Here is a 14733-nt window from a genome sequence, read left to right as displayed (position 1 = left end):
GCATTCTCCCTTTCCATCTAAGCTCATCTCTACAGTTGCCATCTTGGCTGGCCTGCTAGTTAGTTGGGGCAACTTTGCACAGATCCCTCTGTACCTGCAATCGATGTTACTTCTTCTTCTTCTTCTTCTTCTTCTTCTTCTTCTTCTTCTTCTTCTTCTTCTTCTTCTTCTTCTTCTTCTTCTTCTTCTCCTTCTTCTTCTACTCCTCTTTCTCCTCCTCCTCCTCCTCCTCCTCCTCCTCCTCCTCCTCCTCCTCCTTCTTCGTCCTGAAATCTTTCTCCTCAGTGCAAGGAAAATTTGCTCTTGTGTCACATAGACTTGTGGTTCTTCTCTCATCTCAGTCAAGAAGGGTATGTGATGTAGCTAGTATGATGCTCAGCCTAAGGAGTCCCAGGCACTTGGTACTTGACAGGAAAATATAGACTAGTTAGGTCAGCTTGCTAGCTAAGCTTTAGTCTCATAGACCAAGTAGCCGTTCAAAACACAGCATCCCTTCAATGGTGGAAACCAAAAGCTTTCAGAATGCAACTGAACCCCAGGTATCTGTTACTAGAGTAAAACTCTCTTTCCTCTTGCTTTGCCTTGCCAGACAATCCATGATGTTTCCTGAGATTTTTCATAGAAAAATGGAATAAACATTTCCCACACAAGCACACAAATGTACACATCCCTTTTCCCCTTGGGTGCCACATCAAACCTGCTTTTTAATTTGTCTATTTTTTGGCATGTTTATGGAATGCTGGCTTTAATACCTGGATTAAAATGTAGCAGTTGATAAGGAAGCAAAAAATCCAAGTGAATTGTTTTTTTCTTTTTAAATGTATATCTAAGGTCCGAGGATTTGACTCATTAGGTAGAGTGACTGCCTAGCATGCATGAAGTCCTGGATTCAATATCCAGCAGTGCATAAATTAGTTCCAGTTATACATATCTGTAATCCTAGCACTCATGAGGGGGAAATGGGAGGATAAGAATTTGAGGCCATTCTTAGCTCCACAATGATTCTGAGGCTAACCCTTGATACATCAGATCCCAGGGGAATTTAAATAACACTGATCTACCCCCTTAACATATTGACACCACAACAAAACAGTCTTGAAATGCCCATTTTGATGTCTTTCCCTTTCAGATGGCATTCACAGTGAACTTTCTAAAGTGCTTCGTGACTTTCAGATGATAGCCCCATACTGTAAAAATAAGTTCTGTGTGAGCCAAATTGATAACATTGAAACAGTTGACACTATGCATTATGATTTTAATCTGCCAAACCATCTTGCTATGACTCAACAAATTAAAAATAAATGTCACACCTATGGCGATTTTCATTTGAGCTGATTCTTTCTTTTTTATTATTATTACAGTCTGAAACTTTCCTTCAGAAACCTGAAGTGAATGTGTTAGTTTAACAATGCCTTGGCCTGAGCCTGAGTCTCCTCCTAACAGAAAGGGGAAGCATATCAAAACACAGAAGAGCTTAGTGAGATCCAGGCAGGAAGGTGGTATCAGCAGGATTCTGACTCAACATCTGTCATCTGCAGCAGGGGTGGATTGTGGTGGATTGTGACAGGGCATCCACATTTCTTCTCTGGGTCCTCTTGTATCCATGCAATGGTGTATTAAACGGCAGCTGACTTCATTAAAAATACCTGAAAAGTTAGAATCTATTTATCCAATTGTTCCTAAAGAGTTTCAAGTACATTGCTTTGAAAAGCCTCAGTGCTGTGAGTGTAGAGTTCTATGGTTTCTTTCTTCTTCATTCTGTTAGTAAAGGAGGAGTCTACCCCAGAGTGCAAGGGGTGTCTGTGCTCCCTAGTCTAGGCCAGTCGGCTACTGGATTTTTAGAGCACTGTGAAAAACTTTTGCATATTATCACCATGATTGCTAAGTATGTTTGTGTCTGTGATTATTTGATTCACTCTGGTCTCACCCGGTTACCTAATGAACTGTAAGTAGTGTGCATGCACATGTATGTGTACATGTTCATGTGGAAGCTAGAAGTCAATGCTGTATCTTTTATTCAATAACTGTCTACCTTTCTCTTTGAGATAGGGTTCTTCATTGAACCTGATTAACTATCAGGTAACTGATTAAGCTATACTGGATGAATAGCAAGCTCCAGCATCCTCCTACCTCTTTTTTCCAGGATTGGGGTTGCAGATGCACACTGATGCCTCTGCCTTTTATTGGAGTGCTGGAGACAAACTTAGGTCTTTGTGCTTACATGACGAACACTTTCCAGACTGAGGTATTTCCCTACCTAAATCTCTGATCATGCTGGTGCCAGCTGTGAGTTTCTTAGCTCATGCTTGTCTGTGGATTTAGTGAAGGTGTCATTCTGTACTGCAACCTGTGCATCCTTTTCTGTCTTTCTATCCTTTCTTTTCCCAACTTCACAGATAAGTTTGTCTTCCAAGTGGGTTCTGTCTGGTGTTAGTGAGGGTGTCCAGGAAGCCACAAATCTGAGGGTCCGAGAACCACTGCCTGCTCCACTTGCTGCTGCAACTCAGATGCTCTCCACACTGCTTTAGCGTGTCACTCTTCAAAGAGTCTAGCTAGTCCGTTAGTGTTTGTCCTTGGTTTAGCGTTCTTGAAAGTACAGCCTGCCCCATTTCCTCATACACTCAATCCTCAATCCACCACAGAAATGGATAGAGAAGCTACTGTATATCAGGGACAGTATTTCAGCCAAAAGAACAGGAGACAAAGACCTTTCCACAGCACGGGCACAGTAAAGGGCAGAGGCATCAGATTTAATGTGAGTTCCATACCTCACTCATATGAACAGTGCTGCTTGATTCCCAAATGAGAAAGGTAGGAGACTCTGTTTGTAGGATGATGTCTTTATTATTGCTCTTCCACATGACATCAGTATACACCCTACTTTATGTCCCTGATTCTCAGTCTCTCTGAATTACTTGGCTAAGGTTGCCATAATAAAACAGTACAGACAGGACAAGAGCAACTTATTTTCATCACAGTTCTGCAGACTGGGCTGCACAGGATCAGGATGTTAAGGAAATCTGCCTTCTGATGAGGGTTCTCTTTTTGGCTTGCATACAATCGTTTTCTTGCTGTGTCCTCACATGGCCTTCCCTGTCTGTAAGAGAACATAGAAACTGAACCCTCTCATGCACTGGCCTCTTCTTGAAAGATACTAGTTCTATCAGATGAAGGTCCTATGCTTAACAACAGCAATTCAGATGTACTACCTCCTTATTGTTTCTATCTACACATAAGATCGTTTGAGGCTATAACCAACAAATGTATTTATAGAGAACATAATAAATTTTATAATAATTTTAGTTGGTGAAACCTACCAAGCCTATTTGCTCTGATTGCTTGCAAGTTCGTATGTGTATCTAACCTTCCCACCTGCCCTGTATTTTATGTGCACCCAGTGCTCTCTTGCATGCAATACTGTTTTTATAGTGTATACACACACCTAAGCAGGATCACTAATGGTCTCAGCATTGACCCTAAGCAACTATGGTAACCTTTCTATGCCTCTCATTTCTTATAGCAGTACTGAATTACCTGCCTCTCGGGCACTTTGGGAGAACTGAATGTAGTACATGAATGTAATAACATGTGCAGAACACTTTGACCTTTTCAAGTATGTGCTTGGTCTTGGTCAAAAGTTAGTTCTCCATTCGGACATTACCTCTATTTTTATCCATCATTTTGAAGGAGGAGAATGTTTTCCCTTCTCTCCACTAGCTCTCCAATCAACAGTTCTATCCCAAATGCTAATAAATGAAATGACTGGCAAGGCAAAGTAGCAACTGTAGAGGAGAGAACTGAAGGCTACATAGAAAAAGTAATAACTTGGAGTTGGGGTACTGGATAGATGGCTCAGAAGTGGAATGCTTGCTGCTTTTGCAAAGGACCCAAGTTGAGTTCCCAGCACCCAGATTATGCAGGTTACAACTGCCTGTAAGTGGGTCTGACATACTGTAAATGCCTTTCTAGTGTATCTGGCATCTTCTTTTGGACTCTGTGTGCACCTGCACACTCATGTATATACCCATACATAGAAACACACATATGCACATTGTTTAAAATAGAGTGCTTTTTTCTTAAGTAAAAGCCTGCATGTAATACCCTGTTGTTCAGAAAATGTTGTAGAATGTCTGTTTTGCAAAAAATGCTGTAAAATGTCTGTTTTTGGCATTTGAAGCTGGTAGCACAAAAAGAACTCTAACAGCAAATAATAAACTGTTCCCATTGGCAGAATACAATTTTGTTTGTTGTTTCGCTACTCATTCATGAGGAATTTCTTTGCTTTGTTCTGGGTCATTTACCTTGAGTTGGAAAAATGCAAAATGAATTAGCCTAGGGGACAGGAGTTGGGGGATATGATTTATATTAATACTTCTTGAGATATGCTGTTGGTATGCAACTGAAATAAGCAGCACATTGAAAAGTTAATTCAACAGTAGTAATTCTAGAAGTAATGCGATGTATTTGTCACTGAGGAAGGCTGCATATCCAAGTGGTTTCTTTATGCATTTTAAAGCATTTTCAAACCCTTGGGTAGCTAGAGTCAATTTTTAAACATGTTTCCTCATTAATTTCCAATTTGTAAATGTTCATAGTACAGGAGTGTTTTCATCATCTGGGGATGCTGTTTCACAGATGGCTCTTGTGTGACCTAAAATCCCAGTGATTACAATGAATCAGAATGGATGATGGTAAACTTGCTTGGATATCTGCTGATCATCAAAACTTTTCCAGCCTTATTGCTGTTGCTGAGAATGTAGCACTTCTTAAAAATGGAAGGAAGGCAATTGTGGTGGGACCATCAGAGCCGTGGGTTACCTAAATGAAATAATTGCAGTCAGCTCCTTGCTGGTCCCTGCAGAATTCTTTCCAGTGAAAACAAACCAACAGAAGTACTGACTGATTTGAATGTACCTTTAAAGTGCTGAGTCATCAGCAATCCAAGCCCACAAGTCACAAGCCATTTCATGCCTCTCTGAGACACCAAGTGCTAAGTCTCAATGAGAAAGCCTAACACAGAAGTCTCTTGTGAATTATTTATGCTCATGCTTCACAATGGCAATGAAAGTGAAGTGTGACCAGGGTAAAAGACTTCACAGGTGTATGAAATTTTGTCTACCACTGTTACAGACTGAACATTCAGTACATTTACAAAACAGGATTGTAACCAACAAGTGGATTCATTAAACCTTGTCTTTTTTTCCTTCATTATGATAAAATACCCTGACAAACTAATATAATGGAGAAAAGGTTTACTCTATTTTGATTCATGGTTCCAGGATACAGTCCATCATGAGGGAAGTCAAGGCATCAGGGGCTTGAGGTGGCTGATTACCATGATCAGGAAACAGAGATTGATGAATGCATGCATTCATCTTTCTCTATTTCTGCAGTCCTACATCCCAGCCAGGGAATGGTACCACCCACAGTGGACAGATCTTTCTACCTGAATTAACATAATCAATGTACTCCTCAATAGGCATGGCCAGAGGCCCATCTCCCAGGTGATTTTAGATTCTTCCCAGTTGACAGTTAACACTAACCATCACAAATCTACATATTTCTGATTGCCTATGATAAAGTCTTTGTTGTGCCCTACAGTAGACCTTACCTTGTGACCTGCATACAAAACAATACATGTAGGAGAAGAAGGTCTGGAACATCAGATCTGTGTGTAGTATACCTTCCTTACTTTTGGCCCTTGGTGAGTCATTTAGCTTTTCTAAATTTTGCTTTTGTGATCTATGGCACAGTGGCCTATGTCAAGCAGAAGCTGCGAACATGAAGTCATATTGGCTGTTCAGGACATGTTCCAGTAGCTGTACATGTTCCAGTTGTAGTAGCTCTTTTACGATTTCTTGCTGCCTTTATTCTTGTTAAGAGGGGTGATAGACTCCTGCACAGCCACGACCCAAGCCTCATGCTTTCTGAGGGCCTTTAACTTTGCCCTCTATTTTCTCAATGTATCATGTCTTAGGAAAGTCTGATGCATACCTTTAGCTGGAAGATGCTTATGACTTCAGTTTCTTAGTGATGCTGAGGATCTCTGCAGAGCTTCCTGAAAGGAGCCAGGAATAATACAAATTCAGGATATTTACTGTCAGGTATTTAGAGGCATCCCAGTAGGAGTCAGGTACTATGTGAGATGAAAAAGATGTGTTAGTCATTCTAAAGGCTTACTTTCACTTGAATGAGGGTCAAGCAGAATGAGAAGCTTGTAAGACAAAATAGCTATTGACCACATGTCAAGTCAGGATCCCTGAGTGAAGCACCATGGGGCAGCCAGAGCTTCTGGACCATGTGGAGGAGGACCTGTACTAAGACAAGGAGTTAATACAAGGGAACCTGATTTGTTCTTTAAGCTATCTAGTATATAAATACCAGAACTTACATTTTGTTTGGGTTTGGGCTTTGTTTATTGGGGCAAGGTCTTCCTATGTAGCCCTAGTTCTCTAGTCCTCACTATGTAGCTAAATCTAGATATGAACTCTTAACAATTCTCCTGTCTTGACCTCTCAAGTTTTGGGACTATAGGTATGGGCCATGATGCCTGGCTTTAGAATTCATATTAACAAAGGCATTTAAGGGTGTTGTATCTTAATGCCCCCCTCATTCCATTGGCAGGTTAATATAGGGATAGTCCATCTTAGAGACAAGGATAGGAAATAGCTCTGGTGTTCCTCTCATCTCTGCCAGGCCTGGCAGATGTCACTGCCATATTGCTGTATCATGATTGACTTTCCTGCTGAGCACATGTACAGGCTCTTCTCAACTCTGCATCCCAGGAAGTTAATATGGTCCCATCTGATTTTACAAGTGCAATAAAAATCCATTTGTCTTCCTCAGGCTATGATATGTAGATCCCAAATAAAACAGTCTGAGAAAATGGTGTTGCCTTCCAATTGCTGATGAGAAAATGAACCTCAGTGGAGGCTTGTGGCTATCCCAGAGTTATCTAGCTGCATTGTTTCAGATGGACAGCTCCAAGCTCTGGGCTGCTCTGTTCTCTGCAGCTGCCCTTCTGGAATCACAGCTTTCGTCTATGTAAGTAAATGCTTACACCTGGGCACTACTGCTCCTCAGAGTGTAAATTTACAATAAAACAAAAGACAAGTAAATTTGTTACTGGGAGAGTATGGTGCTGCAGGTAATACGGAATCCCATCAAAGTTAGATTTATCTGAAATGTCACACTTTTTCCTTTTAAGTATCCACCTTCAGCCTCCAGGGACTGCATTCACTGAATGACACATGCAGGCTTCCCTGATGGTAGAATCTAGAAGAGCCCCATTCGGTGATTGTTCTATAAAAGGGGTATTCTGTACACCTTGGCATATGGAGAAAAGATTTATGACTGGACTTCTTACTTCCCAGGATTCTTTCCGTCTTATAGAGCGTCTACTCCCCATGCTGCCACTGTGCTGTGATGACAAGGTCTCCACCCCGAATGCATGAGTCTTCCAAATTATAATTATTAGTCAAGTTCACCATCACAGTCTCTGGTTCTCTAAAGCCTTCTGTTTGACAAAGAAAAGCATGTTCTTATCTGAATGTCAAGTCAGTCTGTGTGTGGCTTCAACCAACTAACCTAATGTGGGTGTATTTGTGGGGAGCTCTTCCAAGAAGTGGCTTGGTATTCAAAGTCCAGCCAACTCTTTCAGGCTCTTCTGACTTCCTGCCCATGGTTCTAGCAAACTGCTTTCTTGTATCCCTCACCATAACTACAAGTCTGATCATCTAAAATTCTAAATCACTATTGTGGTCCATGTGGAGGTCATTGACATGTCTATCCTGAACTAAGCCTTTTCTTCTCTCAATTAATATAGCTTATAATTTGACAAGGGCTGCTTTGTTTGTTGGTGTGTGTGTATGTGTGGATCATCCAAAGTGTCATCTTCATAGGTTTTTGTAGTTATTACTATATTGTTCCACTATATAATGGCAAAGTATATTGAAGACAGGACACTTTTGATTGATTTGCATTGCATGAAGGTGTAATATTTTTCCATGGGATTTAATTTCCTCTTAGACACTTTTCTCTAGTAGTTCTTTTCTCTCCAACACAGATCACATAAGAAGGAAAAAATAATCTACTCTAAACCAGTTTGGCAAAAGCTGGGCTGGGAATATGTTTTCTGATTTCATTTTTGGAGTATGTTGTGATTTGAATGTGGAATGTCTCCCTTAGTCTCACATGATTGAACATTTGGTCCACAAGTGGTGGTGCAATTTGAAAGTTCTACCCTTACTGGGGGAGGGAGACAGGGATGGGTCACTGGAGGCAAATCTTGGGTTTGGATACCCCTTTAACAATTCCTGTCTGCTATCAGCTTCCTGTTCTGCTAAGATGTGAGGAGGTGGGGAATCTCACTGTGACTTATGTCTAACAGTCAGTTCCACCATTCAGTGAATATGTAGATATATGCTACGCTCAAATCATGCCTAGCTGAAATAGATAGATACAGTCTTTGTTTTATGAGAATTTATAGCTAAATAGTTTGGTAGAATGTGATAAATAAATGTACAATATAGCTTCACATGTGATACAGAAGAAATTAAGAAAAGGTGGGCTAATAGATCAGGGCTTAGTAAACATACAGTTTACAAGGCAACATCTGGCCAGCCATTTGTTTTTAGAGAGCTATGCTTAGTTCTGTGGTTTGAATGAAAATGTCCTCTGCTGTCTCTCATGCTTTACTAGGTGATTTGCACTTGGTGGCACTCTTTGGGAAGGTTTAAGTGATGCAGTCTTACTGAAGGAAATATGTCATGGGGGTTGGGCCATATAGTCTCACCCTACTTCTAGTTTGCTCTTTCTGCTTCTCACTTACTTTGAAAATATAATTTTCAGATTGCTGCCTCTGCCACTATGCCTGTCCCTTGCTTTCCTGCCTACCCACCATAGTGAGCTCTTATCACCCTGGAATCTGAAGGCCAACTTTAAGAAGTCTTCTTTCTATAAATTGCTTTAGTCATGGTATTTTATCACAGCAACAGAGAAGTGAACTGTAACTGTTGGCTTTGCAATTTTAATGACTCAAATTTAATGGAAGACTACATGACAGATAAATTTATACTGAAGTCAAAATCTGTTGCCCATAATAAAGTTTTGATAGCTTATAGTCACACTTATTCAATGGCAGATTTGAGAAGTTACAACAGAGAGCACAGAAAGATTTACAGTTTAACCATTTTATAGGAACACGTTGATGATCCACTTGATAAAGAGTGTGGTCTCACTACAATGTTCAGGAGACTTCTCACACACTACCAATGTTGCCATTATCTCCATCATTTTATATACAGTAGCTAAGTGGTCCCAATAAGCCATCTTAACCATTGTTGTCTCATTTCAACTGGATACACTTTAAAGGCCATTTCTACTTTAATTTTTTCTGTACTAAGGAGGCAAGTTTCTTTAACTAAGCTTGTTCCTATGCACAGAAATTGTTTAGCTTTCCTCAGTTCTCTCTGCCCCCTTCCAATGCTTTCCACATATTTCATTCTGTTGTCAGATGGTGTATGCCAACAAATTATATGAGTCTCAGGAAAACATAATTATGAAGGCAAACCTGATACAAAATAAGGTCATTTGCTGAGCCAAATATGAATTATGTTTGGATCACCTATTGTTTGAGACTTTCTGCCTCAGTGCCTTCCCCATTAGAGAGTTAATCAGGATCCCACTGTGCTGGTGACTGGAACAGTATCTAACATGGGAGTCTTGTAAAGTCTACCCAGTGGAAGGATCAGCCAGTTGCCACCTTTCAGGGTCTTCACTATATAATTGTCATGCCTTGGCATTCAGATGAATTTAGCACAGATAATAGATCTCCTTGAAGAAGACTCCTGGGAATGTAGCTTATTTTATCCAAAAGGAAAGATACTTTTAAACCCAGAGAGCAGCAGCTTTAAGAAGTCAGGAAGTCAGGTGATCTAATTGTGTGGTCTTATAATGCTAGCTGTTCAGGAGGATGATGCAGGAAGATTACAAGTTTAACATGGGCATGGCTGCAGGCTGAGTTGAAAGCAGTGAAGGCAACTTGAGATACTGTCTTAAAATGGAAATAAAATAAAATATAAAAGATATTGGGTTGTGAGGAGGAAATAATTTAGTTGTAAGGCTCTTAAGTAGTAAGTACAAATTGCTGGGTTCAGTCTCTAATACTGAAAAAACAAACAAATAAATAGGACAAGGAAGCCCATATATCATTGCATGTAAACAATCCATAGATGTAACTACCTTTTGGTGTCTCAGTATTATCTGAGACCAGTGGATTTTTAGTTGAACTTCTCATGGGAATCACTGTATGCTGGACTTCTGAAGACTGAAAGTCAGTGGAAAACAAAGCCACATTTAAATGTGTTCATAACAGTACCCACTTTCATTGGAAACAGATCAGTGAGAATACATAAGAATAACTTTCATTTGCCTTGGGGGCCATATGGTTCTAAATATGCTTTTCTATAAACTGTAAAGCCCCTGGGTGTGTATAGCCCATAGACTGAGAGTCATCCTTCTGGATCAAGAGGACACAGACTGCAGCTTGGAAGCCTTGGTAAATAAAGTTTTATTGGAACACTGCCACAATCATCTGTTTACTTATTGTTTGGCTGATTTTACACTATAATGTCAGAGTTGAGTGGTTATGACAGAGGCCATCTGGCATGCTAGCCAAAAGTATTTGCTATTTGGCCCTTTATAGAAAATATAGATTAACCCCAATGTTCCATTAACATAATCTGAGGGACAGAGCTAGCTTTTCAAGATATTCAAGGTACTGTTTCAGAACTGGAGTAATGGAATACAATATATCAAAATCATCTATGGAATTCTAAAATATTAATATTGTTCATTGTATAGAGTTATGAAGAAATGCAATTTGAAAATATTTCGTTATTTATACAGGTGAATCCATGGCTGTTAGGATCATCCATTCAGCCAAACCTACTTAATGGATATATTTTTCAGTGCAAATTCTTCAAGTGTTTATCAATGTTTTACTATTTACCCATCAGGTTTCTGTGAGTAGGCCTTTTATGATAGACCCTGGGAGAGGATCCAAGATCTCAATAATTTGAACAGCACGATGCTCCTCTAAATAACCTAAATTGTTTTTCTATCCCTTAGGTATATCTGTCTCTTCCTCCTAGATTCTCAGAGAAGATGGAAAATAGCTGGAAGTTTATATTGCCTAAGCAAATTCCAGATATACTTTCTTGCTGTAGTATGGATGTTCCATTCCTAAGTGCAAACACAGCGGTAATTTTGGGATATAAGATTCAAAGGTCTTGAGTTGTCTCTTGAGGCAGGGTCTCACATGTATATGCCTGGTTGGTCTCAAAGTTACTGTGTAGCCAAAGATGAAATTACACTTCTGATTATCTTGCCTGATTATCTACCTTTAGAAAACTGGAATTACAGGAATGTACCACCATGCCTGTTTATGTGGTATCCAATGCTTCAAATATGTCAAGCAAGCACTCTGCAAACATAACTATATCCCCAATCCTCAAATTGGAATTTAATGTAAGAATATAAAAGCAGCTTCTGACACTTTTAAAAAAATATTTACTTATATTTATATTGTGTGTATGCATGTTTTACATGCACTTATGTCTGTGTACCACATGCATGGAGTGTTCACAGAGACCCAAAGGCATCAAATCTCTTAGAACTAGAGTTATGGATGTTTGTGAGCCACGATGTGGGTGCTGGTAATTGAACACAGATCTTCTTAACCTCTGAGCTGTCTCTCTAGTCCACGAGACATAGGTTTTTATAATGTGAATAAACATTTTAGGACATGGAGATGCACTATTAAATATGGTGGGCCTAGTGGATTTTATTTCAACCTAGATTTTCTTCATTTGCTGTAGGCTTTTTACCAAGAGCTTGTGCTCTAAGCCTGTCAGTGTCACCTTCCCATAACCTCTATTAAAGTTTTACTTGACAACAAAAGCTTCCCATATTTGGAGGACAGACAGAAAAGGCAATGTGACTGCAGCCATTGTCAGGACAGCATCTGCTCCGAGAACCTCAAAAGAAGGAAGAGGGCAGTCAGCCAGATGTCCATGAGTCCTGCAAGGGGAAAATTATGTTGAGATCCTATTCCATAGTCATACTTTCCCAGAGGACTGCCATTTTCTGACCTACCTTGTCAATGTGGGAATTCGATTTGGGGACATGGTCAAATGCCATTCTGTTGTGAATTTGTCTTGGCAAAATTTATGAAGAAATTTTCATCTACAACTTGATTTTTGCTCCCAGCTTTCCATCCAAACTGTTGGGATATGCTTGTGCAAGTTGTTCAGTGCTAAAGTACTTACCTGGCGTGCTTGAGGCCCTGCCTTTTGCCCTAGCACTTTAGAAAATCCACATCATCTCATTAAAAAGAACCTAGACAAGGAAATATGTAACTAAGTTTTATGGTGGATTCGACATCCTTCCAAGAGCAGAACCCTCTCATCAGGTGGCTGATTGAACATTGTGTTTACATCTTGCAAAATTCTCCATTTCTCTCACATGAGTAAGCAACAGTGAAGGTCATTAACAACAAATTCAGTGATATCAGCATTCAAGGTCACTGTGGTGGTATTGTGTTCCCCAAAATATTGTGTACTCTAATAAATTTATCTGGGGTCAGAGAACAGACAGCCACTAGATACAAAGGCTAGAAAATGGTGGCACTCACACCTTTAATCCTAGCATTCCAGAGATAGAAATCCCTCTGGATCTCTGTGAGTTCAAGGCCACATTGAAAATAGCCAAGCATGGTGACACACACCTTTAATCCCAGAAAGCCAGCCTTTAATCCCAGGGAGTGGTGGTAGAAAGCAGAAAGATATATAAGGCGTGAGGACCAGAAACTAGAAGCATTTTGGCTGGTTAAGCATTTGGCCTGGTTAAGCTTCAGGCTTTGGAGCAGTAATTCAGCTGAGACTCATTCCGGATGAGGACTCCGAGGCCTCCAGTCTTGAGAAGACAAGACCAGCTGAGGATCCGGCGAGGTGAGATAGCTGTGGCTTGTTCTGTCTCTCTGATCTACCAGCATGGACCCCAATAACTCTCCTCAGGTTTGATTTTATTAATAAGAACTTTTAAGATTCCTGCTACAGGTCACCATGGACATTTGAGAGTCAGTGACATTCAAACATTGGATTTATTAGTAAGAACTCAGGCTTTGCTCAGGCTTTACACTCTCCATGCTGCCACTTTCCATAATGTTTCTATTTCTATCATGGCTTTCTCTCGCTGTGTAAACCAGCCCTTATTAACTCAAGGCTCATTCATTCATTCATTCATTTGCTTGGCAAAGACTATTTTAAAAGAAGTTTGAGCTGTCCAGGAACTAAGGATTTAAATTTTTTTTTGGACCACGTTGTCCTCAGTCTCTAAAGGCTGTAACAGAAAATACCAAAATTTATTGAACCAGTAAAAGGAAGTTGACAATTTTAAGGAGTGTGATAGAGGGTGAAAGGAAAAAAAGAGAGGAGGAAAGATGGGAATATATCTTCACATGAATAGAACAGTATGCATCAAACATTTGGGGTGGGTGAAGGATACACAATTTGTAGGTTTGTGTGTCAATCTTGGATTGAAGATGGTCCAAGAGCAAGGGCAGTTTGTGAAGAGCATGTCCAAGGAATGGATGGAGTTCTGGGAATGCAAAACATTATAGAAAAACAAAGTCAGGAAATTTTTAGCAGTTAAAAAATTAGTTCCGGAGCCCAGAAGTTGGGGTTTGGATCTTTCCTCTACTCAATTGCTCTAAGACTTTGGACATATGTAGTAGCATACAGCCATCCAGACCCCCACTTCTAGAATCTTCTTCTGGCTACTGTGGGTGTACATATACATACACTGGCAAAACACTCATACACATAAAATAAAATTATTTTTAAAAATCTGTAAATAAATGGATAAATACATGGACTTTGTTTTGGCCATGCATGTTCATGTGTGTTGTAGGTTGGGTGTGGGACGGTCATTATTAACTACTAAGTTAAAGCTCCTAAATAGGTGAAGGTGAGAAGGGTACATGGAGATTTTATAATGTAGAAAGATAGAGTGGAGAGTTACCAATGTATGATTTTGTATAAGTGCATGTGTTAGCACTGGCCAAGGAAGATGATGCCATTGGCTTCTGAATTGGTCTAGACTTCGTGGGATCTTGGAAAAAAATAGGATACTAGATACAGATCATATTGAGAAGACAATGTGCCTAGATATTTTAGGATGCCAGCCAGATTGCTACCTGAATGATTGAGATGAGCTTAAAGAAGGGGTTGCATTCAAATGAGGAGAGTGTGTGACTGAGTCTCTTTAAATATGTTTTGAGGGTATCTTGAGGTTCAGAAGAGATGTCTACAGATATAAATGTGCAAATTACTAATGTGGTGGTTGGGAATATCCCCCATAGTCTCTAGCATTTGAAAACCTGGTCCCCATTGCACTGTTTGGGTAGATTAAGGTGTGGCCTTGTTGGAGGAAGTATGAAACTGGGGGTAGGCTATGAGTCTATGAGAGTTTAGGGACTCCCGCTGTTTATAGTAAAACATGTTAGTTATCAGCTTCCTGCTCCAGTTGCTATGCCTCCACGCTGCCATCATGGATGCTTATCCTTTGGGAACTGTAATCCCAAAGAAACTCTTCTTGAAGTTGTGTTTGTAATGGTGTCTTTCCACAGTAGTAGAAAAGGAACTAGTGTAATAGGAAATGACTAATCCAGTT

General features: G+C 40.0%; 1 protein-coding gene and 1 long non-coding RNA gene across 2 annotated transcripts in view; both read left to right on the top strand.

Annotated features, from left to right (window-relative positions):
* The window catches only part of Ctnna2 (catenin alpha 2), a 1102240-nt gene that overhangs the window by 541163 nt on the left and 546344 nt on the right, over window positions 1–14733 (top strand).
* Window positions 11405–13699, top strand: LOC114694446. The gene is made up of 2 exons (XR_003734706.1): window positions 11405–12582; window positions 13119–13699. It is a non-coding gene; the product is annotated as an uncharacterized LOC114694446 (long non-coding RNA).

This window comes from Peromyscus leucopus, chromosome 3 (assembly GCF_004664715.2).
Source record: "Peromyscus leucopus breed LL Stock chromosome 3, UCI_PerLeu_2.1, whole genome shotgun sequence".
Taxonomy (NCBI): Eukaryota; Metazoa; Chordata; class Mammalia; order Rodentia; family Cricetidae; genus Peromyscus; species Peromyscus leucopus.
The sequence above is the reverse complement of the archived record's forward strand: the minus strand, read 5'-3'. Positions and strand labels throughout refer to the sequence as shown.